Source organism: Oryzias latipes, chromosome 5, assembly GCF_053564925.1.
Source record: "Oryzias latipes strain Hd-rR chromosome 5, Olatipes_Hd-rR_3.1".
NCBI classification, from domain to species: domain Eukaryota; kingdom Metazoa; phylum Chordata; class Actinopteri; order Beloniformes; family Adrianichthyidae; genus Oryzias; species Oryzias latipes.
Window position 1 is genome coordinate 17,429,500 of NC_136241.1, and position 26,179 is coordinate 17,455,678.

General features: G+C 38.9%; 1 protein-coding gene and 1 long non-coding RNA gene across 29 annotated transcripts in view; both read left to right on the forward strand.

The window, feature by feature from the left end:
• rap1gapb (RAP1 GTPase activating protein b) overlaps positions 1–26,179 on the forward strand; it is a 127,120-nt gene that overhangs the window by 71,930 nt on the left and 29,011 nt on the right. For 15 of the 26 annotated variants that reach the window (XM_078947281.1, XM_078947288.1, XM_078947290.1 and 12 more), the window contains one exon: positions 20,505–20,589. The gene's annotated coding sequence lies outside the window, so the exon portion shown is untranslated. Of the gene's footprint in view, positions 1–6,649; positions 6,793–20,504; positions 20,590–26,179 lie in introns of those variants that run through there. The other 11 variants (XM_078947280.1, XM_078947287.1, XM_078947289.1 and 8 more) reach the window with 2 other exon arrangements.
• Positions 12,900–16,663, forward strand: LOC144992178 (uncharacterized). Of its 3 annotated transcripts, none has more exons than XR_013656042.1 (6): positions 12,900–13,057; positions 14,344–14,435; positions 14,781–14,892; positions 15,001–15,095; positions 15,165–15,264; positions 16,227–16,458. It is a non-coding gene; the product is annotated as an uncharacterized LOC144992178 (long non-coding RNA). The 3 variants fall into 3 exon arrangements; XR_013656043.1 differs by having other exon boundaries at positions 15,180–15,264; XR_013656041.1 differs by having other exon boundaries at positions 15,001–15,264; positions 16,227–16,663.

Sequence of the window (26,179 nt, forward strand, 5' to 3'; positions counted from 1 at the left end):
GAGAAATGTGATTATTTATGGTAATGCATATCATTCAAATGCATTTTTAATTGACTTATTGGGACATTGTTTATTAGGACACTGTGTTATTCAATATTTTGGGGGTTAATTTTGTATTTGTGCACAACAGTCTGGTGCCTTCCAGCCATCTTCTTGAGCAACACCAAGGTGGCGAGCCCGAGCTGTTCTGCACTGAGTCTGCCCTAATGAAGTGGTTCCCGTGTTGAAAGCTGAGAGTGAGCTGAAGAGGCCTTTAATTAGCCATTTGCGATGCTTAATGACTTAAGTCAATTTTGACATGAGTGTCGATATGGCTGCTTAGCAGAGGGGGGAACAGGTATCTAACCGTTGCTCCATCGGCTTAACATTGTTCGTTTGTCTGGGCTTCTTTTGTGTGTCATGTTAACAAATGTACAAGGCTTTAAGTGGTAAACATTTCATGACAAATGAGCTTTCGATGCTGTTTTTTTGTGGTACTTGGATATTTTGTGTGATCTGAACAGAACATTCTAAAACTGAATCCAATCCAATGATCTGTTTTCTGCGCCAAGGAAGTTTTACCAAGTATTGCAAGGTTTTGGTTAATTAAAAATTGTATGCCAATGTGAAATTCAAATGTAGCCCACACTTTTTAGCCATTACCACCTCCTTAGGCTTAGTATTTAACGCTGCCAGCATTTCTTTCCCGTCACATCATTCTAATTAGTTAGAAGACACATCACTGTGAGAGCTTCTTGTTGTCTTTTGCCCACACTTGGCAGGTTAATGTTTTCACCGAGCTTCAAAATATGTCTTGACTGAATCATCTCTAATTTTAGACATGTTTTAAATAAGCATTGAATCATTCAGGACCTTCTTTCTTTGTGCCCTCCACATTTTGTTATAATCTGTGGGGGGTTTTCATCCCACAGGTTACAACAGACAAGAACAAGCATTGAATTTAGCAAAATGCAGATAACACAGGTTAAAATTCGCTGTTTGGACATCACTTGTAAGTAATTCAAAAATTTAATTGACAAGGAAAAAGTGTCACGTTAACAAGACTGTTAACAACTCAAATACAGGAGAGTAGTCAAGCAGACAAGTATGGAGATTAAGTAAAATTTGAAGTGGGGAAATAAAAGCCTCCAAACTCAAAATAAGGTTTGAAAATGCTAATGTGAGGATGCTGGGAACTAATAATAAACTTAGGAGAATCAGCCGGTGACGGAATTGATTTTATTTGGCTGGAACCAGAAGCAAGGCATTTTCTATGGGTGATGTCACACTCTCTCAGTCCAGTTCTTTTGTTCAGTCAATGCCCGCAGCCCAGCCATTCATTTTCTACACCAACTTATCTCCACAAGGGGTCACAGGGATGCTGGAGCTACTTACTGGGAAAAGGTGGAGTGCACACTGGACAGCTTGCCAGTCCATCTCAGGGCCACACAGAATCACACTCAACGGATAATTCAGAGTCACCAATTATGCCATGAAGGATGTTTTTGAACTGTAGGAGGATAAAAGCCACGCACGCACAGGAAGAACTTGCAAACTCCAAAAAGAAAAGACCAAACCACGGGCTTCTCATTGTGAATCAAGAGTGCAGACCACTTCACCACCATTTTTTTCTTTTCTGAAATCTTCCTAGCACTCATACAAAAGAAGTGGAATCTTTGACTTTGAGTCTGTTTACCTTATATACTTTTAGGTGATTCTGCGTTTGTCCAGTCTTTGCACCTGATGTTTTTTTTGTTTTTGTTTTTTTTTTTAGATAAAAACTGGTTTATGGTTTATGCTCAGTTCCATTTTGTTTCAACCACAATAGGGAATGAAACATGAACAGCAACTACAACAACAGGACAATCCAGCCAATTACTGGGCCGGATCATTTTCGCTCATCATATTTAAGGTGCCCTTGAATGGATCATTGTTTATCGTTGCATTATATTTGATGGTCCCCCCAAGAATGATACTGTAATCTGTTTCATTCAAAATATGAAATAGGACTTTTACAACCACATGGATGTTTTATTGTAAATGTAAACATTGTTTACATTTCATTTGGTTTGTCATAAACTTCATGAAATCTAAAAAAATGTATTGATGGCAGTTGAGTTTAGGCAGAAGCATAAATTTGTGGAACCTCTGTTGCTGAACAGTGGTTTACTGCCAATACTCAGGCAGTCATGTGGTTTCACAATGTTTGGGTCCAGGTTATCCCGTCCAGGATTAAAAAAAAGGGTCCACACTCGAAGTAATTATTATATCTAGTACGGTTTGGGGAGGGCTGACAGTAAAGCAGTTCTGAAAAATTGACTTCATGCCCATCTTAAGCCATAAGGGAAATGAGGGCCAAGGCCAAATCTCACAGCCTGAGGCTACTCATGTTAATTAAATTTGCTGTAGACCTATCTTATTGCTTTTTTGCTATTTTTTTCACCATACCGGGTTTACTTACATAAGCAGCAAGGTTAACATTTATATTTGTGGTGACTCAGTAAAAACAAGAATGCATTTTTCTGTTCATTTAAAAAAAAGCTGATAAAACCTTTTTTTTTTACCTTGAGGAAACAGACTAAGCATGTTTAACATGTAAAAGAGAGCAAAAATTGGTTCTAAACGTGAATAGTTTAGAAAAAAGTAACCGCTTCTCGTCTCTGCTCTGCGTTGTGTTATTTTGTGCACCCTCAGGAAGCCACGAAACACTGGAGGAACTTTCTTGGAGCAGTTCTCTTTATTCTGGTTGTATCAAAATATGGCATCAACACGTGCTGCACTCAGATAATGCCCCAAAACTAAAAATATAAAGTTCAAATGAGCACCAACATTGAATACATAGAAAAAGATCTCCATCATGCTCACCTCTTCCCGATAAGAAACAGCAAAAAGGGAAGTTGGTACTTTATACAATACTTTTGTGAACCCGTTACAAAAGCAAGTAAAGTTTTCATTACCGTGAAATGAGTATAAGGTCCAAAATGGAATGTACAAGCTTTAAGTGTCTTTGCTAGTTTGCAGCTAAGCAGTCCTGTCACCAATGTCCTTCAGTCTGATTGCAATATGCTTACCCACAACTCGGCACAGCCAGGCACTTTTCAGACACTTATGTTAGCAAGCCACTTTCGAATCTGACAATTTGCTAAATTACAGAAGGCCTCATCAACATCAAATGAACACAGCATGGTTTTTAAACCAACGTGCTAAATGAAGGTTGTCCTCAACTCAACTCAAAGCTCTAGTAGCTCAAACAGTTTACTTCTGGATTGTGGAATAGTTATCTTGTTCAGTTTTACCCTTATGTTTATTGTGGTAGTCTGAGTTTTTATTTTTATTTCTTTATTATTGGTTTTAGGTTGGAGAATAAAGTTTCTCCAAAAACTTAAAAAAGAAGACCTGTTGTCTTTGGTCATGTACCAGACCTTTCCTCCTTTCAAAAAATCAAAAGGTCAAGAGACAATGCTATTACAGTAATTGATTTCCTGCCTTCATGTGGCATGCTAAGATTTTTTCTGACTAGTTCCCATTAAGCCAGAAATCAGCTTGTGTCTGTTAAATTGATTTCTCATTTTTCTTTTAATCCAGTGGTGAAAAAATGACTTTACTCTGACTAAACATTGAAGTCAGTTTTCTCTCCGGGGGGATGTTTGCAGGAAAAAAAATCAATTACAAGTTAATTAATAATTGTTATCAATTAGTAACAAATCATGATGAATGTGCAATGGTGGGAGGCTCTTATGTGGATATTTTCAAAAAGTAGAAGTTGTTTTTACCAGGAAGAACATTTTTCCTGTTGTTTACCACCTCAACAAACAAAACAACTGTTTTTGTTACTGTATGTGTCTTTAGCTCTTAAATCAGCTACAATATAAAATGTGTAAGAACAGGCTTTTTTCAAGTTCAAAAAACCCACAGAGAACACCCCCTAAGATTCTTACTGTTGTAAGGACTTGATCCACTTCTTTACAATAAAGATAAAAGCAAAGGTTTCTTTGAAAATATGTAGGTGATACATGAACACTGTCTCAGCAATCTTAGTAAAGTGATTGGCAAGCTCTTTTTGGACTTTTAGGGCTCTGTTTCCTTAGCAAAAATATATAAAACCTAGTTGTGGAAAACCTCAAAGTGTCCATTTTGCTGCCAAACTTTATCAAGAGTTTGAGGTCAGCAGCTTGGCTGCAAATGATGCTGGTACAGCACGGCTTCCTCTTTAAGATGCATCAATCTCTCTGTTTCAGAGTGCAATATTGTGGAATACTTATGCATCTGTCTGCCAGAATCTCTTTGAGGCTCTTGGAAAATCATTTTCAGAGTAATGAACAAACATCTACTACATCAAAGTTTTGCTTTCATGTCACATAGAGTCCTACAAGCTCACAAAGCCTCAGCTTTACATTTAATTTTTTTGTTTATTCAAATATAAATTTTAAATGTTTTGATAACTTTTATTTTTGCTGTATTTACACTTTAAATGACATTCCAAGTTTTTCAAAAAAAGGGTAACCAAATGAAAGTTCTTTCAGGGTTGCTGTGTGTAGCGTTGAACTGAGTTGAGCTGCATCAGGAGAAGACTGTGAACATAGCTGGAAGCCGGCAGTCACTGTGAGGAAACATACAAAATATGTTAATGGAAAAAGAAATAGGAAAAAAGAAAAGATTTCCAGAAAGCCTCACTATGACCCACATACATTTGCTTCTCATAATTTATGGTTAAACTCTTCCTGTGAAAATAAATATATATAATTACTTTAGTAAGCCTGGTCTGGTTTTGTTGACATCTATTATGCATCACATAAGGAAATGTGTTTCAGAGTTCGATGTTATGGAATACATGCGCATTTGACTGAGACTGGGTTGAGGGCTGATACAGACAGAAAACTTTTTTAATGGCTCTCACTCTGTTTACCTGTTGAAGCTCAGCACGCTTCCCTGCAGCTTTCCTGGTTCACCAGTGGAGCAGCTTAGCTGGCACCAGAGCTGGGAAACCGTGCTGTAACTGATCCAGGCTAACGCCCTGTATTCTGAGCAGGAAAAACACAAAGAAAGCAGCCGCTTTGTGTTCCCTTCACTGTCAAAACTCTTTCTTGTGAGTTTAAATTACCTGGGAGACACCTGAAAGCTGATCCTCATATAGAAGCCAACAGACCATTGAAAAGCCTTGACCCACATGCGATCGATTACTGCCACGACCAGACTATTTTCTGCAGATCAGTACAACAACACAGAAAACCTGTCAAACACCTTAACCTATCATCAGAACACGATAGTCCAGAGCTAAAACACATGAAAGTAAGAGAAGAGAGTTAGATTTTTGCGAGCTTCTTTGTTGCAGCTTTAAACATTGCAATTTGTTGGTGAAATGATAATGGATTGGATTTTTCTGCGGTTTTCCAGATGGTCAAAACGCTTACAATGGACATCCACTATTCATTCACTCCTTATTCATACTTGGTGATGGCAAGCTACAGATGTAGCCACAACTGCCCTGGGGCAGACTGACGGAGGGACCATTCATACGCATTCACACATCAGTGGAGCAACACTGGAGGCAGGGAGGGTGAAGTGTCTTGCCCACGGACACATCAACAGTTGGCCACGGGGGGCCGTGATCGAATTAAAGACCCTTCGATCATTGGGCGACTTGCTCAACCTCCTGAGCCACTGCCGCGGGATCATTAGTTTTGTGTGCCTGTGTTGACTGCTACGTGTGGGATAGACTTGCCTAAAAAAAAAGAAAAAAAGAAAAAGGCACTGAGTGTCAGAAAGTTGAGTCATATGGGAAGAAAAAAATCAGCATGGATGACGCATCCTTGAATAATCACTTTCATCTTTGGCTTCCAATTTCCACAGCAAATATGTAAATAAGTCGACTCGTCTGTGTGCCTCTTCCGTGATATTAATGCAGGATTAGGTTGGATGATAAACTGATTCGGAATGTAACCATTTAATATTAGATACAGGGGTTTGGAAAAGAGAAATAAGCTTTACCAGAATATGATGTAAGGGATTTAAATCCACGGAATCCCTTTTCTTTGTTTTGGGAGTACAAGACTGCACAAGACAAAAAGAGGAAGGTGTGAGTGTGCAGTGATTCACTGGACATCACTGGTCCACACTCATTCCCCTTCACCAACTGAACAAGTGATTTTCTCCATTATTTGTGAGGGTGCTACAGAATCTGCAACATTCAAGAGCTCTTCAGCTCACCGCCTGCCACTAATGTGTCAAATGGACAATGAGATGCTTAGGCTTATTTGTGCAGGATGGGTTTATTATGTTGAATTATGCTGTCAGAGTGAGGCGGATTTTATTCACTGTTTCGTGACGCTTCGCTTTCAAGCCCACATTCAGCTGCAGCGTTTCGCCAAAAATCTGGTATTAATTAGAAGACTCAGTGGAGCCAACGCTTCCCGAAGCAACAGCCAGGGCTTGGATGTGCAGCTCTCTGTCTTGAGCAGATCAAGAAAAAAGAAAGGAGGTGGAGATGGAAATAGAGGGGGAGACTTCAGGAGGGAGAGCAAGAGACTGAGAGAGGAAAGCTCGCTTCAGAATGAAAACATACTGAAGAGTGTGTGCAGCGGGCTGGGGGGGGGGGGGGGGGGGGGGTAGAGGGAGAGGGAAAAAAAGGGAGGGGAAAACGGAAAGGGGAGGGCTGCTCTCAGCATCATCTGACAGGAGAGAGGCTGATCTCCGACAGCAGGTGTTGGAGGACAGGGAGACGGTGCCAGACGCACGAAGGGAGAAATACATTTACAAGTACCAAGTGGTTGAGAAGAGGAAGCTGAGCAGCAAGTGAGATAGCGCTACAGACAGGTAAGCATGAAGAGAGATGACAGAGTGCAGAGCCGGTGGAGGGATAAACTGCTGAGACAGATAAATTGAGCTGAAGTCAAGACGATACTGACAAGTAAAGGGAGCAAACTGGTGTAGAATAGATCCAGCTATAAAGAGTGCATCTTGTACAACTTAAGCTGATCTGGCCTGATCTCTTTATCCCATTGTGAGGCTCTCTAATGCTGAACTTTCTCTCTCCGTCTGCCTCTTTCTTTCCTGTTGTCCACACAGGAAGTGTACGACCTGTATCTTCAGTAATTGACTGTACTTTTGGTGCATTAGCTGCTGTTCTTGATTAGATTAACTGTGAACTTGTAAAGCTAATAGGTTGATGTGCACTTGATTTTTTGGGGGATTATGTGTGTACATGTAGCCCATGTGTGTAAATTGGGTGATTAAATTGTGTGGTTAAAAGGAAAAGTGCAGCAAAACAAGATGCACACCGGAAACCAACATGTGAACTATAGGTATAAAGTCTTAGAACCTCTAGCTTCCCGCTACAATTGAGATTGTAAACTCAGAGTAGACTTGAGGGGCTAATGTTTTCTCAGAATATTTCCTGCACAAACTCATGGCGAGACATGGTGTTGTGGTCTGAGCCAAATCTGTTTATATTTGATAGAGCTTACAGTTCCCTGGGAGATCCCTGTAGAAATGACTTCTCAAAGCGAACAACCTTAAAACAGAGTTGGCTGCAAAAGCAGAGAAACAAGGACGGAGAGCTAGCTTGGATTTATCCACAGGTTTACCCTGTGAAGGTTGAAGATAGAAGTATAATGGCAAAGTCAGCTTGCTTTCTGCTGAGAGAGCCGGGTTTTCAAGGGCGGAGCTGAAAACAGGTGATTAACAAAATGGCCGACACTGCTGCTGGCTGTAGTGACTCCATGATGAAGAAAAAAAGAATACTGTGTGGAACAGTGTCAGATGAAAACTTAGCTTGTGTTCAAATTACTTCACTACTCAATACCAATTTTGTAGAGCTGTTCAAATCTGCAATTTCAAAAATCCTGTACCGTACAAATTTTCCAGAAGTCTCAATGGTTACTAAATTGGTGAATATAGACCACAATGCATTGTGTTTGGACAATGTTTTATGTGAAAACAAATGTGTTTTTTTACAAACCATCCAAGTTTTTATCTTTAGAACACAATGAATTCATAAATAGTCTTAGTAAAATGTTCATAATTATTACGGTTATACTTCGAGAAATCTGTGACGTTAAATTTTTTTATAAATAAATAAAAATAGTGAGCGTGCTTTCTGAATTGCTTTTAAAATCCAACAACTATGTTGTGTTCTAGTGGTTAGGGAGTAGGGAGGGAATTCGGACATAGCCAAACGTTAACTGCTTGGCTTTGTTTTTAATGCCTTGTTGGTAAAAGGTGAGATGCCAGGCTGTTTGTAGTATGGTAATCATGCTTGTCTGGGTTGTTTGTTGCTTACAATTAAGAATGGCGGCTGTACTATTATAGATTTGTGTTTGTGTGTTAATAGGGCTTGGTGGTTTAACTTACATGTTGGGGCAATGGATGCGGGTTGTTAAATTGTTGCATTGGACTGAGTCTTGCTAATTGGTGTCTTAACTAATGATGTAAATCTGACTTTTAACTTTTTCTCTTTTCTATTTCTTCAAGTCTTCCTCTTGAGACTGAAATTGATGATAAGTCAGAACCAGCTGGGGAGAGTTTAGTCTATCCTGACCTCTCCTCTTCAGTTACGTTTACTCTCCATCTTTCCTTCTTTGTTTGTTCTTATCTCTATCTTGGAGACCAGCATTTATCACATTAATCATGAAGGGTATCTATTGAGTACCTATTGTGACTGTTTGTTCCCTGCTGACCAGCAACTTGTGTTTAAAAAGCCAAGGAGAACGGTTGCAGAAGAGGGAGCTGGTTCTCGATGCTAAAATACACTATGAAGTCTTTTTGGTGTTGTGTCCCAAACGCAACAAAACATTGACTGTTGAGAGAGTTCCCACCAGAAGACCCCAATGACCTGCTTGCACCATCATATCCACAACAGTTGTACATTTATTTATTTAGTTATTTATTTTTTAAATGTATTTTTAACTTGTCCTGTCCAACAGCTGAGCAAACAGATGAGAGCTGAAAGCCTCTTGTTTTGGACATATTTTACTTTTACAATAGGGGTTATGAATCTTGTTCATTGTTTTAGAGTGTGGATCATAAATGTCAGCTAGAATGTAAAATGGCATTGCTGATCTTGAGGCCCCATGTATGATGGCACAGCCTGATCTCTTTCTTTGATGTTGACCTATCCATCAGATTGTCATTTCAAGTGACTGCTAATCCTCTAACAAAAAGGTTGTCCTTTAATTTTAAATTAATTATTTTTTTTGGACACCTATAGTTCACACATTCACTTGTGCTTTTTGCATTGAGCACAGTTGAGAATTGAAATTCTAAACTGCTCCAAAGACGAGGCAGAAAAAGGGGCATGCTGAATTGTGAGCATCTGCTAAGACTTGAGCTTTTTTCATGCACCAAGCAGAAAGCTAAAGCTCCTAATTCAGTCAGTTTAGGATTACTGCAGAGGCTGTATGTTGGCAAACATTGATGGTAAATGATGATGATGAACCAGCCGTGTTAGAAAAGAAAATCATGTGTACCAATCAAGTCAAACTTTTTTTCTAAATCAGTTTTCACTGAAACAATTTTGTAGATGTAAATCTCATTCTTGGCTAAAATATTTAATATTTTGTGCAAAAAGTGCAGAGAGGGAAAAAAAAAAACTTTTACCAGATCTCAACAAACAAGTTACAGCCGGAAAACGATGTTAAGTGTTTATCATGTTGAAATGCTAAGATTTCAAGCTTAGATGCCATGGTTCATGTTGCTGCTGAGCTGAGATGTATCACACACAGCGGCATTTTTTTACCGACCAAGAACACTCGTCAGGGCCAACATTGTTTTGTGACCACTTAGCTGTTCAGAAAGGCTCAAGGGAAACATAGCAACTTGCTGAAACACCAACCTCTAATTTGATCAAATACACTCAAATGAACCCGGTGCGTTTTGCACATGTGGGTTGCCAGGTTGCAAATTAGAATTCCTAGTTTTCAATTTTTTCCTAGCAATCAAGGAGTCAATGAGTTTAATTTTGGTTAAAAACAAAAAAACAAAAAATGTTATGTTGTATGATAAAAAGATTAATACTATGTTGCGTTTTGCTGGCTTTTCCTTAAGGAAAAACAGTGAGCTTGATTACATTCCCACCATATATCCATTCCTCTGATTTCTTGAGTTTCAGATTCTTCTAGTGAGCATGTGAATTGAATCTGATGTCCTTTTTTCTGATTAAGCCAATTATTATATATTTATTAGATAATGAAAAGCACATTAAACTCCTGGGTTTATTTATTGATATAAGAATTTGGTTACATTGGTTAAAGAGATCAAAGGTTTCTTGTAGGTCATCAGCAGATTTGCACACAGTAGCTGCTACTTTGGTCCATTCTTCCATGCAGATCTTCTCAGGAGCTTTGAAGTTTTGGAATCATAGCTGGACAACATGGAGTTTAAACACCCTCCACAGAATAACTGTGGACTTGAGGTCCAGAGACTGGCTTTTTCACTAATGGAAGGAGGTTTTTGGCCAAAATCTCATCATAATGGCCCCATTCATCCTTTCCTCAATAATGGGCATTAAATACAACTTGGGAAAACTGGGACATCTTGCAGAATTGGTGATAGATTAAATACTTTTTGCCCCACTGTACATATTTTTCTAGGGTTCCTTTGAAAATTTCACTATTTGAAGAAACACATTTGTAAGATGTTTGTCACGTTAACAGAACTGTGCAGAGCTTGATCTTTGTGAATTTTTTGATACCAATTTAAAGCCTGCTCTTATAGGCTCCATAAATCATGGATCATTTGAGAGTTATACTTGGATAAAACATAGTACTTGTGATCCCATTAATATTAAAGAGCAGAGGGTTATTATGCTGAAGGAAAGGTGCAACCGTTTGGAAACCAAATGGACAAAGGTAGTCTTCCTGTAATGCTCTATATTCTGTTTGTAATTGAAATGCATTATTTGTACAACTGGACATGTCCTGAGGAAAAGTAGGCTTAAATCAACATATTTTGCAAAAAAAACAAGAACTAAGGCCTTTGCACATGTGGAAGACTTCTTGATCAGTTTTCAGATCCACAGTTCTTTTGGTTTAACGTTGCTTGTTGGCAACAACTGTTTTTTTTTTTTTTTAAATGGGCACATGTTTGGACATAGCCGCCAGTGGACCAACAATAAACAATTGAAATGTCATGGAAATGTTTCGGATAATTGTTACTTGTGCAGTGCATTTTAGAGAAATTTTAGTCTGAGCTTGAAGTATATTAATGCTGTGTAAAACAAGGACACATTACTATTAGAATAGCTGCTAATATTTCTTTACTTGGTCTAGTGCAGGGGTCGGGAACCTATGGCTCGCGAGCCATATATGGCTCTTTCGATGGTCATATGTGGCTCGCAGACAAATCTTTAATTATACTTTTTTTTCCATTAGACCAGTCCTTCTCGGGCGCTGGGCGATGCCAGAGGCGCGCAGTAGTAGCGGTGCTTGCAGAGAAATATCTGCGCCAGCACCATCAGTTTACTATTATCTATTATTTCACAGAGTTTGTACCAGCCTGAAACCTGTGAATTGCTGTGCCTAAAACGGCGCGCTCCCGTCTCTGAGAAAGAACGCGCAGTTGCGGGGACGGGAGGTGTGAAGAAAAAAGCAGAGTGTGGGGGTGGGGACCGACAGCAGGTGAATCGCGCAGGGATTGTAAAAACGTAAAGCCCGCTGCCTGTCACTCACTGCAGCGTGTGTTTGGCTCCCCGTCTGCATGTGATCAGTCTGTCTCACATCTAAAGAACATTCATACTAACCTAAGATCACGTTTAAAGTCTCAACGCCTGCATGAAGCAGAAACTCACCACCTATCAACCAGACTAGACCATCAGCAAAACTACCACGAGAAATACTCACCATTTATTAGCAACAGCATAACAATGTTATTAAAAAGAATCCACAGACTTATTGTACTTTAAAAATGTTGAAATTACATCAAATGCACACATTCACTTGTATATTTAGTTTTAAACATATTGTCGCGGACTGAGTTTAACTTGGCTGCTGGGCCGCGTTATAAGTTCTGTTCATTGAACACATCATGCAGACATCTGATTGGCTCGCAGTTCTGTCGCTCAGCCTGTTGTCAGGTAGTTTGGACCAATGGGGTTCAGCTATGGGCCGAATAAGGGAAATGGGAGGGCTGGAGCGGGAGCAGGTGAAAATAAAGTTGGGAGAAGCGCTCTCGTCTCGGCGGGAGAGATTCAGGAGTTGCTGAATTAATTGTACGGCGTTTGTTGCGGTCTGCAGTCACCAGAATAAAGAACCTTAAAAGAGGTTAAGTCTCAGTGTGGGAAAGGGACACTACATTATTGTATGGCTCTTTCGAAATTACATTGAAAAATATGTGGCGTTTATGGCTCTCTCGGCCAAAAAGGTTCCCGACCCCTGGTCTAGTGGATAGTTTGTTTGGTTGTGTGAAAAAGCAACTATATTTTGTGGACAATCCTGTTTTGATGTCTTTGGCATATGGAGTTATTTCAGTCTCAATAATCAGAAATGCACACAACCGGTTTTACAAATACACACGCTCCGATTCACAAATGTCATTTTATGCAAACGTGAAAAATAAATTCGGAAATACACACCCTGTGTTTCACAAACACACACATTGTGTTTCACAAATGCACACTAAATGTTTTACAAATGCACAATAAGTGTTTCTCACAAATGTGCACACTGTTTTTCACAAAAACATTTTAGAAATTCACAATAAATGTATCAGAAATGCAGACTAAGTGCTTCACAAACGTGATTTTTAGGTACACATGTGATGTGAACTCACAGATCATTCGAATTGCAGACTGTGCATTCAAAATCCCGTTCTCGTTTGTGAATCTCCCCGTGTGTGTGAGAGATTTTTCTACGGTGAATATTGAGACTCATCTGACGGAGCGGGTCGACTAATCTCACCATTGGCTAGTGAATCTGTCAATCAAACTCGTCGGCAAAGCAGGCGGGTTCGCTTTTAGCCAATTGAATGGCCCCTTACACTCTTCACTCTCAACTGACGAGGGAGGGAGCTGTTCAACACAGCAGTTGGGAGGACGCGGGCGGCAAACATGGCGGAGAGGTCTTCTGAAAGGGATCAGTCTCAGCCCGTAAGTAATGCACTTATTTGATTATTATTCCCTCGTTGTACGTCCTGTAATGTTATTGAATACTAAGTTGAAGCGTTCTCCTTGGCCAAGTGACATGTGTGAATGCTTTATGAACATTTCAGCCGAGTCGTTTGCAGAGTACCCCCACCGCAAATTAGCTTAGCTTAGCCTGTGCGGTCATATTTTTTATGAAAGCGGGGGAGGACTTATGATGGTTTTGTCAAGTTTTATACTTGGCATACCAGCTCTTCACACAACACGAGTAACTACAACCAACCAGGGGCCTCGAAACTAGCCGGCTTTTGACTCAAATTCTGTCTGTCTGCCCTGTGAGTGTGAGGGAAGTTTAAGCTAGCGCGTCGGTTCAAGCTAGATATACAGCCAATCTGTAGGTTCTTAACATGATTCATAAGGAACTAAGGGGAAAACATGCCGGATTTACAGCAGCACAGAAAGTTTAATAAAAAGTATTGATTTGGAGACGGGGATTTGTTTAAACACTGATGCTATGCTAACTAGCTAGCTAATTAGCTGTTCCGTGTGCTGCCTTTATGTAAACGCGATCCGGGTTAAAGTTAGACACAGTCTTTTCACAACCCAGACTTTAAGACGGGGTGGATTGTGCAACAAAGTTAATTCATATGACATTCATGAAAACTGCATTTTGTAAATATAACAGACGTGAATCCACTGTTGAATGAAAGAAGCCTCATTAAGTTTCTAACGTTAGAACCCGTATTGTGCTGAAAAGCCCTGTGAGATTGTGTCAGAGTGACAGCCACTAAATTCCCCGTATCTTTACTTCCAATGACGAAATGACAAGAATCCCAAACATTATGTTTTTAGTCTGTTTTGTAGTCGATAAGTAGTCACAGAAAGGGCGGATGGGAGAAATCAGCTGTCAACAGTGATTTGAGTAGAAGTTACTGTAAGTATTACACACAGGCTTCCTGTGATCAGTGTCTTGTCTCTGATTTTTTTAAAGCTGTTCTTTACTACAAGCTCAAGTTATCATAGCAAGAGTGTTTTAAAAAATTCCCCTTTCTAATATTTGAAAATTATGTAATTTAATCTCAGACAGCTAAATGATCTAATCCATGTTTGTCGTGTTTTTATTTATTCTCTAGGAATTGCTGAAGCGTGACATCCTAAATACCTTTCTATTCTATTCTATTTCATATTTTATCATCCTATTGTATTACTGTTTTACCTATCAATTGGGAATTTAGCATTTTTGCCCCTGTAAATATCTGCCAGTTGAAAGTATTTGTACTTGTATTCCATAGATCTTGTACCTGAAGATAGCAGAGAACAACTGTGCAGACACCCACTTGGCCTTCTTCAGTGACGCTGTGAACGTGTATGGATTACCTCTGAGGTATTCATGTTATTCATAAAGAAATATTTTATTCACATATCGGGCAGTATAAGCACTTGGTTATTTGTACAAAAATAAAATAACTTTTTTTAGACTCCTCTGAAAACAAAGGCAACTCTAAAACTCTTTCCCCTCATGAATAACATTTTACCCCCCCTTAACAGTCTCTCTCACCTCAATTTTTTCCCCAGTGATACATGTAACCCACTCCTGCAATTTGTCTAACCTAGAAATTCTACTTATTGGCAACATACATAAGAACATTACATTTTAAATTGATGTGTACCGTATTGGCGATGCATTTGTAATTATGTGTTTGAGACATGATTTTCATGTTATTGTCAGGGTGAGAGGAGATCACGGAGGACAAAATGTGGGCATAGCTGAGTTGATGCTCACAGTACGTAGAACTGACACAAACAGCTTCATTGCAGCAAAAGTGTACACACAATCAACGGTGAGTTGAACCTAGTTTTAGACGCATTAATATAAACATAAAAGTGAATGATGTATTAAAAATAAATCTGACAATATAATATTTCTTTTTGCTTTTTTCCAAATACAGGATTGAGCTCCTCTGGTGTGATGTCTTCATGACTGTTACTGGTTTATATTACAACATCCTGCACTCTCCTGAGGACCAAGACTTGCTCAATATCGGTAACATCACGTATTCTGCTGCCACTATATTTTTCTACCACGCATTCAGGCCAGTTTGGATGTCTTTAGTGACGCGTGGGACAGCCATCCAATCAGGACGGAGCAAAGCATGACACCAAATCAGCTGTGGCAGTTGGGCTTGACCCAGAACCCTGTTTCTGATCCCCGGGTAAGTGCTTTATTTCAGTGTTTTTCAACCTTTGTTCACTTGTTCCACGGTCTGACACTGGACTCTGTGGAAAGTTACACCGCTAAAGACGAGCTTTAGCTGGTATTTTTGTTATAACTGAGCGACTTTATCAGCAGAATTAAGAACAAGGAAGGGAAAACTTTAACCACTTCTGATTGGTCAGACTGATGACATGTGATCAAGCCTTCAATAATGATTGGCGGAGACAGTTAAAGGGGCGCGACTTTTCCTTACACAGTTATAGCTGCAGCTAAATCGCGGCACCGTCAACCTTATCAAAATGTATTTTATAGAATTAAATAAACACAAAGAAAAAGTCATTTTAAGATCTTTTATATTCCTAACTACTCAGTGTTTTATCAGTGCCTGTTTGGATTAACAAAGAGCTGATTTCCTGGAGATGGGAAATGTTTTTAGATCAGTTAATGAGGGCAATTTTCCACGGCACACTTGACCATCTCCCACGGCACACTAGTGTGCCGCGGCACACACACTGGTTGAAAAACACTGCTTTATTTAATCTCACTGTACTGGACAACTGATTTGTGTGCAGTTCGACTAAAGTGGAAAGTATCAAGAACAGTATAATGAAATCACAATGACTACAAGGAATTTTCATCAAAAATGAATGAAAAGTATTATTGTTGTGTGGTGCAAACTATTTCCCTAAATTGTTTGGTTTTTTAAATCAAGTAGGAAGAATAGCACATCTGCAAGTTCAAAATGCATCACAATGCATGGCATTATGAGCCATCAGCTGTACTAATCTCACTACTTTGTTAAGAGTCACTTATTTGCAAATTATAAACAGTTATGGAGATATGAGGTCTGCCTGCTAGAAACAATATAAGTCATTATTAGTGGGTCTCTGTTCATACATAATCTAAAACATAAAAAAAACAGTGCTGTTCATAAACAGTATCTTTTTTTTTTTTTGTCAGGGTATGCTGGTTCCAGAGAATGAATGGGAGGAGAGTGGATCCATGACTGAACCTCATCCTGGGATCAATGTCCTGGTATGGGACAGTCCCCTTTTGGGTCCACAAATGTTGGAACTGCAAGACGACATCAACCCATTGTGTAATTCAGACCGTTTGGGAGTGGACCTACATCTTTACTGTCCAGTGTGTTTAGAACTTAATTTAGGTGACATAATTACATACAGAAGAAGAGAGACTGAGGGGAGGAAGACAGAGTTCAAATAAATACTGCTGTATTGTTCAAGGGACTTCATTGTATGTAAGGATGTTATGAAAATTAGTTCCAGTTTAAATAAAATTCAAATCAGTAGAGATCCCACATTTGCTTAAATTTTGATGTTTTAATCTGTCCATGTTTTCACTGAATTTTACTCTGCAATAAAGGGTGAATGTTTGCACTTTGTTGTTCTATGACCATCTTTTGTTGTGTAGTATTTAACCAGTTATAAAACCCAGAGAGATGAGGAAACTTTTAAGGGTGACCTGGCCAAGAGGTGTATATGTATATGGTTACAATATAAAATCTATGACATTTGAGTTATTAAAAAAATAAAATTAAGGTCCAGCAGAGTGACTTGGGGAGCAGGGGAGGTGTATTGGGTATCTGTGATTGACAGTGAGATGAACTTGAGGTAATGTAGTCCCACTGCGTGGTACGGAGCAAAGTGATGCCAGTTTCTCCACAAAACCTGTGGAAGTTGCAGGTTTTTCTCCTCCACCTTCATATGATCAAGACCGAAGGGGACCGTGTCTGAGTGTTGAAATGACGCTAGCATGAAAGCTAAGAGAAGGATAACGTACAAACAATCCCGAGTGAAACATTCATTTTAAATCTCATGACCAGTACAGAGTTCGATGGATTCTATGTCAACTGCATTCAACCAATGTTGCCTTGCTACCAGGTCCACTGAAAAGTTGCACAAGCCAGTAAATTTTGACAACCGAAGGCAAATAAACCGACAAGCCATGCTAAAGCTAACACGCTAACGACCGACTGGTCCAGAATCAAACATGGGCGGGGCTTTTGCCACCCGCAGAAAGCGTAGAGAAAGTGTAAGGGGCCATACAATTGGCTAAAAGCGAACCCGCCTGCTTTGCCGACGAGTTTGATTGACAGATTCACTAGCCAATGGTGAGATTAGTCGACCCGCTCCGTCAGATGAGTCTCAATATTCACCGTAGAAAAATCTCTCACACACACGGGGAGATTCACAAACGAGAACGGGATTTTGAATGCACAGTCTGCAATTCGAATGATCTGTGAGTTCACATCACATGTGTAACTAAAAATCACGTTTGTGAAGCACTTAGTCTGCATTTCTGATACATTTATTGTGAATTTCTAAAATGTTTTTGTGAAAAACAGTGTGCACATTTGTGAGAAACACTTATTGTGCATTTGTAAAACATTTAGTGTGCATTTGTGAAACACAATGTGTGTGTTTGTGAAACACAGGGTGTGTATTTCCGAATTTATTTTTCACGTTTGCATAAAATGACATTTGTGAATCGGAGCGTGTGTATTTGTAAAACCGGTTGTGTGTATTTCTGATTATTGAGACTGAAATAACTCCATATTGGCAGGAGACTTGATAGTCTCTCATAGGAAAAGCACTCATAGTTTTTTGTTCAAGGTTAAAAGTGTTCACGCCCAAAAAAAAAATTCTGTTAAAAACAAAGATTACCTGAGTGATTCTCTGACCATGGGAATATTTTTTTGCTTTCCCAAATGTATATTCTAAACCTTTTTTGTGAAGCTCGCTGTTATTCCAAAGTTCTGCAGAGCTGCATCTTGATTGGACTGCAGAAATCAGTATCAAAGGTCATAAACCAGTGGTCCATGGAGGCTGCAGCCTGGTAAATACAGAAATAATTGGTGGATTTAGATTCTGAGGGCCCTGTGTCTGATTTAGAAACTATTGCTGCTGGGCATGAACAAAATCATTTGATTATAAGCAGAGGGACTTATCCTTTGACAGATTTGTTTCATGCATGCTCATACATTGATGTATCCTGAAGTAGTGGCTTTAAAAAAACATGAAATCTATTTGAGCACAAAAATGCATGGAGAAACTTTAAAGGCCACCATTTTTCTCTGATTTCATGTCAACATTCACTTTATAGTTAATTATTAAGGGGGTTTGTTGTTTACTAATTTAGGGATTTGTTCTTTTGTAACGAATATATTAAACAGAATGAGAAAAAAATCTTCAATGTATTAAATAAGAGAAAAAAACATGTTTTTGAAACAGATAAACTCTTATTCACATAATAGGTTTACAATGCATGTTTATATTATGACAATGAACTATCCCTTGTGACTAGAGAATAAGCCCTTTTGGAGGGTTTTTATTTGCTAAAAACCAAACCCCCTTATTCTGTCTTTAGAGCCCTCTGGATGCTGAAAATTGATTCATATCACTTTACTTCACTTATAGAGAAGAAAACATGCATCATCATGTAATGGTTGCTGATAACACAGGCTTTCTGTGTTAATAACACTGTTTCTGCATGCTGTGTGCCAAGCCTTTTACCCTTTTCATTTCTCACATAAATCCTTTAATCTGGGCTGTATGTCAGTATGTTAATGGACCTCTCATACGTGCGCACACACACACCACACACTCACATTAAATCTGCACAGCTATTCTTCTTTTCCTTCTTCGATTCACACCTTAGCCCCAAACTAAATAAAAGTCGAAAAATTGAGTTCCGCCCTTTCAGGGTATTTGGTCTTAAAGCTCACCGGTCCTAAAAAGGGGTGGTGGGTGGTTGAACTAGAAAAGGTCATTACAATAAGACAGATACACGCAGCCTCAAGCCTTCTGCCTGAAATTGGAGCCAGCTATCCAAATACCTCCCCATCTTCTAATATCCACTATGAAAGGTGGAGATCAAATGATTTATGAAGCTACAGTAGACAGAGAAATTAAGGCTGCCTGACAGCTTGCCACTTTCACTCCAGTTGGCACGCTTGTCTAATATAACTTTAATAAAAAGGAAACAGACAAGATGAAAAACATGCTCCAATTTCCCAATGCCAGTTCCATGATTCAGGGGCTCTTTTCCTCTCCTTCATAAATCTTACTTTAAATGAGCATAAAGTTTTGTCAAGGCAAGTAAAAAAGAGAGGCCACGTGCACTGTAAGCAAATTCTCTTTTGTACCAGTTTTCTGTGCTACTGGGGGAAGCAATTTAAATGTTGTTTTATATGACAGACAAAGTGCACCTGGAGGCGTGCCGACACTGAGAAGCAGAAGTGGCTGTCAGAAGGATCTATCAACTTCTTTTAGTCTTTTATCTGAATTCAGCAGGTATCAGAGGAAAAAGTACTTGCAACATAAATTGATTTCCTAACCCCACTTGAGGTCAGAAGTGTGCTGTTCGGAGGCTGCAGCTCTGTTTACTCAGACGAGATTACCCTCAGCTGGAGCCGATGAGGTATTTTATATATTTTTTTTACATTTACAGCTGCAGTCCATCATTATGGACTATGGTGTAGCAGAAGAGGAAGCATTACATTAAAGGCTTTTTACAGCCTCGACACCTGCTTTGTTTTGTGCTACAGACGGAAATATGTGACTGCGAGGGCACACTTTCACCCCATTATTTTCATTTTGCTCTCAACAAGAAATCATATTGTGACATTGTCCCCCTTTTTTTTCTTCTTCTGTTGCTGAGTATCATTTAGAAATGCCCTCTGCTGCAGGTTTGTGCTGCAGGATGCTCGCACAGATGAGCTGCCAGCTCTAGCCAGTGAGTGTTGTGTGAGACGAAGTGTGAAGTAATATGCTGTGACCAGAATCCTAGTCAGACTGGTAATTGACTCCAATCACACAGGGAAGAGAGTAGGCTGAGAGGAACAGAGAAAGAGCGGCCGGGGCAGCAGGTTTGGAGATGAAAGCTGAGAATCCTTTCTTCTTTTTCTTTGTAGCAATTTTCACTTTGTTCGTCCTCGTTTCTACACTTTGTCTTCCTTTGCAGTTCGTTCGGTAGAGTCTGGTTTACAGACTGGTCTTTAATTGCACTTGTTTTATTTGCCTCAACCAAGCTTGTGTATAGCCCAAAAAAATAGAGTAAACCAAAATTGCTTTTTTATTTCTTATGAAGAAAAAATACGCCAAAGCAAACTACTTTGATGTTGTGAATTGGTTGTTATGAAAAGAATTTTGACATGTTTTCAAAATTACACTAAGACATTTCCTTCTTTGTATTTCCATCTACCCTTCTCTCCAACAGGAAGCGAGATGGAAGGATTCCTCGTGAAGTAGAGCCTTTGACAGGACACTCCCACTGTCCACTTCTTTCTCCCTCGCCTTTAAAGGTAAACAAGAGTTTCACCTGCTGCTGTTCTCTAATCAGGCTTGAAGTTGTATTTAGAGATGGTGCCAAGGATTAACCTCCAAAATAGAACACTGTGGATTTTGACTAAATCACTGAATTTGCAATCAATGCAACAGATTTGAATTCAACTCCTGAGATGTCATAAAGGCAAAAAAATAAAACCCTCCACATGCAGCACTTTTGTTATCTCTTCCTGTGTGAAGTGCATAAACATGTGTCCATGTTTCATTTAGGATCAAAAGAATAAAGTACTCCACAGCTCTCTATGTGAGCCTCTCTTTCACAACAGGCTGTTCTCTTTGCATAAGCTAATTGCTCTTTATTGTGCCTCATTTCATCTGGATTGAATAGACCTGTTATTGGTGGAAGTCTCACATAACAGACCGCAAAGCTCTTCATTTACCAAAAACTGAAAAGCAGGAGTTATTTATGCAATATTTTTACAGATGAAGTGTTGTTTGATGATTTGCATTATATTTTTGGACATATATAAAAAATGTTTATAAAGGACTAAAAAGACAGCATGTCATCCTTAACTTAAATCTTACCCCTAAAAGATGATCGGTCCCTCTAAGTTCTTAAAAATATACATTAACTATTTTACAAAAGTTTAAATTATGCACTTTAATAAGCAGTTTTGTAAATTGTCATAGAACATTTTATTTATTTTCATTCTTCTGGAAAAATAAATTTAACCATTTGCTATGGACACAATTATTTTTTCCCCTTTAATTATACTAGTAATAATTTATAGACACAGGGATTCATTAAACACACTACAATTGTATTATTATGTTTTATTGTTGTTGTTTTTTTACTTTTAGTTTAAAGACTAATTTTTACAAACAAAACCAATGATCTAAAACAAATTGAAACCTATAAATCACTTAACAAACACAATGAGGGCAGAGGAAGAGTGATCGCCCTCAGATCAGAAGACCGCAGGTTCAGTTCCCACCTTCCCCAGCTCATGGGTTTAAGTGTCCTTGGGCAAAACCCTGAACTCCACATTGCTCCTGGTGGTTATAGTTGGCACCAGCGTTCAGCAGCAAAGCCTTCAATAGTGTGTGAATAGGACTGTGATTGTAAAGCTTCTAGAAGGCAGAAAGGCGCTTTATAAATATGCACCATTTACCATTCTGCATCTCATAAATAAGGCATTCATTTGTACATATATTTAACACAAGACAATAGACAAAAATCTACAAGAAAAAGAAGGCGAAAACAAAATAAAGGATAAGAAAAGGACAACATTTATTAAAGGTTTTATTATAGTATATTACTTTTCATAATAGACTACATGATTTATAAAAGCAATGAAGAAATATTGAGTATTCTAGTGTATATTTTTTCTTTTTTATGAGTCGTTTTCTTCGTTCTGCATTGCTGTTTATTATATTTCTGCAATGAACCTACAGATTGTCCACCCTGCACCCTGTGTCCTACCTGCTGACAGCTGGCAAAAGCTCCAGCTCCACCATCCTGACCTGGATTTAATAGGAAGTTAAAAAATTTGATGTAAAAATATTGCAATTGTTTAAGGCTATTTTTTTTATTTTTTTTAAACCATTTTTGTCAAGGATGAGCGCGTGGATACAAACGCAGGACAGCAGCAGGTTAAGTTGAAAGACTGATTTATTAGAGGATGTAAAGGAACTCGTAGTACTGGAACTCGTAATACTCGAGCGTAAGACAAACAAAACGATCCAGCGACCAAGACAGGGGAGACACTGGTTATATACACAAACAGTGATTAACAACAGGTGACATCAGGGATAGGCAGGTGAAACCAATACGGGAGATGGGAGAACGTAAAGACAGCGGAGGGTAAAAAGGCACGAGAACCGGAAACAACAAAATAAAAGCATAACAAACCCTGGAAGTTGTAACACCAGCCTAACAAAAAACCGCCCTGTCCCCAATACCTGACAATTTTTTAAGCAGTGCCTTGCTTAATGATTTCTTACAAGAGAAAAATTGTGATAACCTCGAGTGCATACAAATTCCTTTTTGTTCATCACTGTCTATTTAGTGAGCAGCAATGGTTAGAGCTGCATTATACAGTCTCACAACCTGTTCAGAGTTCTTTCTTCTGTCCTAGAATTTAAGCTCAGGTTGGGAGCGCTCGGTCACATATTTATAAAAGCAGCAAAAAACAAAAAAAAAAAAAGTTTTCTTACCTTTCACTTATGTTATTGTGCCAATGGTTAGCCCTTATTGTATAGTGTGGTAACTTAGTCATTGTGGTCTTGTGTGCTAGGGATTACGTTTATGCTGCTAAATGTACTCTTACAGCAAGAGCCCAATTTTTGGCTCCAGGGTTCTGTTGCAGGTTTGGGGTTTTGGATGAGGGTGTCTGCATCAGGTCTCTTTAGACTCAGCTTCGTCATTGAGGGCCAATGCCCTATTTATCTTACAGATATCCTACCCTATTAATTGCTGATTCCATCTTTTTTGGCTTTTTCTAAATCTTGTAACCCTTTTGCTATCCTAGGCACTTTAACATTGGGAGTTGGGTCAATCCATGGTCACCTCACTGGTGTCCATGGATTACATGAAATCTTTCCACATTTACCCACCTATGTCATGGTAGGGCGAACACGTCAATGCAAGGGTGGGGTCATCGAAGATAGCACAAGGGTTAAATACCGGTACTTACTGGCCCCATGGTTAATCGCCTCTGATGCAGCCCCCACATCAGCTCTCATTGGTAGTGCCTGACAGAAGAATCTGTCTCCTTTGTCACAGACCTTTGTGACAAATATAGTTCTGCAGCAGTTGTTCTTGTCTGAATCAGAAGTAAAGATAGGGCTATTATTTTTGACACTCAATGGAAACACAATTTGCAAGAGCTAATATAGCTATAGTGAGAAATACACGCATTCAACACATGGCTGAACCTTTACAATAGTGAAGTCTTTGTAATCAACATAAATCAACTGATACTGACGTGGAGAAAAGCAGCTAGGCGCCGTTTTATGTTGGTGCAAAGCTGATATGAAAAGCTGCTTTTTTCAGCGTTAGAATCAGCTGATTCGCAGTGATTGCATAAACAGTTTACGGTATGAGTGATTGTTAATGAGGTCAAATTGACCCCAAAGGAACACCAATGTATGCAATATGTATATTTTTTACAGGCCCCATGAACATGACTTTCTGCCCCCATCTGAACCGTGACTCAAACCGCCTCACCCAAGTTAAAGTTAGATAGGGAAAAAATATATATATATAATCTTTTTCTATGTCCTTTCATTTCACATTGTTGGAAAAGACATGGGACTTTGGAGCTAGCTTACATTAAAGTACTCAGACATGATGTAAAAGAAAAAAAAATCCACAGATATACTGAATTACAAAAATAAAAGAAAAACCTCAGAATTTGCCAGAGGCAATGATTTTTTCCAAAAAGTCACAGCAGTATTATTAATGGAAAAAAAATCTTAGTGATAATAAACAAATGCAGTTAAAATTTATCTTCAAAACTTTGCAATCAAAAATAAGCCTTATACCAGTATTTTATTCTATGGTCTTAAGAAAATGTGGAAAATTTGTTTTCTCCCTTCTAATAATAAAAACTAGAGTTGGGGTCAGGACAATATCAAGAACAATACCTCGTTTGCATTTCCACTCTCATCTTTGATCACAGTAACTAGTTACTGTATACAAGGTGTGACATCCTACCTGTGCAACGTCGGGTATGAAAACTCAACATCAAGAAAAGTTAAATATAGAAATGCTTTTACAAAGCTCAGGCACAGATGGTCAAAAGATTTTTTTAAATTCCTTTGCAGTTTTTGCCAATACTATTCACATTGTTGATAAGGGTGGAAAATCTTTAATAAAAATCATTTTAAGGTCAAATCTGGAAGCAATGTAGAACAACATTCCTGAACTTAACAAGAGGACAGCTAGCTTTGTTGACTCTTATCAGGGTGGCGCTGGCGGCATCAATCGGACTCCACGGTGACAGCTGACAGGAACAGCTTCTAAGCTGGTCACAGAGGTTGTGGCAAAAATGACAGGCTGATCTTTAGAGCTTGCATCGACTCACAGAGAACATTTGAACTGAATACTAATTTCAAAAGATTAACGTCCTGAACAAAGGTTTAGAATTAAATTTTAAACATTCCTTTTTGAAGGAATAAAATAAGCAAGATCATTTGGACTATGGGTGCACCATACTTATACATCTGTCTGTTGACCCTAGAAAAAAACATCAAACTTCTCTTTTGAAAAGAACATTTTATTTTTCTATTAGAAATAATTGTCTTCTTAATTATTTGTTTCTACAGCAGAAGCAATTAAAAAACTCAGAGAAATGTTTCTTTTAAATCTTTTAAATACTGGCCCCAGGTTAAGGGCCTCTGACGCAGCCTCCACATCAGCTCTCACTGGCAGTGCCTGACAGAGGAGTCTGTGTCCTCTGTCAGAGGCTTTTGATACAAATATAGTCCTGCAACAGTTGTTCTTGTCTTAACCAAAGAATTAGAGATGGAGCTATTATTTTTTACACTTGGTGGAAACACAATTTGCAGGAGCTAATATAGATACAGAGAAATGCATGCAGGACAAGCAGAATGTGGAACCTTGTTTATGGTTTTTGTCACATTTACTTCATTGGATTTTTCTTCTGTTTCTTGCTCTATTTCTTGGCTTTCCTGTCATGTTCTCTCCTCGGTTGAACTACCTTTTGTCATTTCTATTGCAGTTTATTACACACTCCATCTGAGATGCTTCAGCCACCTTGTGTTTACCTCTTTCTTTCAGTGCATTCAAGTGTCCGGCGTCATGTGTGCTTTTTTCTTCCTTCTTTTAGTTTTGAATTAGTAATGTTTGTATTCATAGATACATCCCTATATATATTTTGGGTGAAAAAAAACTCTCTCACTCTCCATGGTGGTTTCTCACCGAAGCTTGGGTCCTCTACCAGAGGCCTGGGGGCTTGAGGGTCCTGCACAGTATCTTAGCTGTTCCTAACACTGTGCTTTTCTGGACTGAGAGGTCTGAGGTCTTTCCAGGAATCTGCTGTAGCCACTCATCCAGCTTGGGGGATACTGCCCTGAGTGCTCCAATTACCACAGACACCACTGTCACCATCACCTGCTTTCTCCAGTTCTCTGAGTCCCTGGAGTTTCTTCAGTTTCTCGTGTTCCTTCTTCCTGATGTTCCCATCACTTGGTACTGCCACATCCACCACAACGGCTTTCCTTTGTTCTTTATCCACCACTACAATGTCTGTTTGGTTCACCATTACAGTCTTGTGACTCTGGATCTGGAAGTCCCACAGGATCTTTGCTCTCTCATTCTCTACCACTTTTGGAGGTGTTTACTTTGACCCCTGTTTTACAAAAAGAGATTAATCAAGTGAAAAAGCCTGTGGTTTACAGGTAATGTCCTGACTGAGTGTTGTTCCAGCATATTTTTTGCAGTTTCTGTGCATATTCTGTGGCTAAGCGCAAATAAAAAGAATTCTTAGCAAGCATCACCATGTGTAGTATTGCCCTTCAGTGCTCCTGCATAACATTTTACTGTCAGACTTTACTGTCAGACAAAATATGGTGGTATTTTGT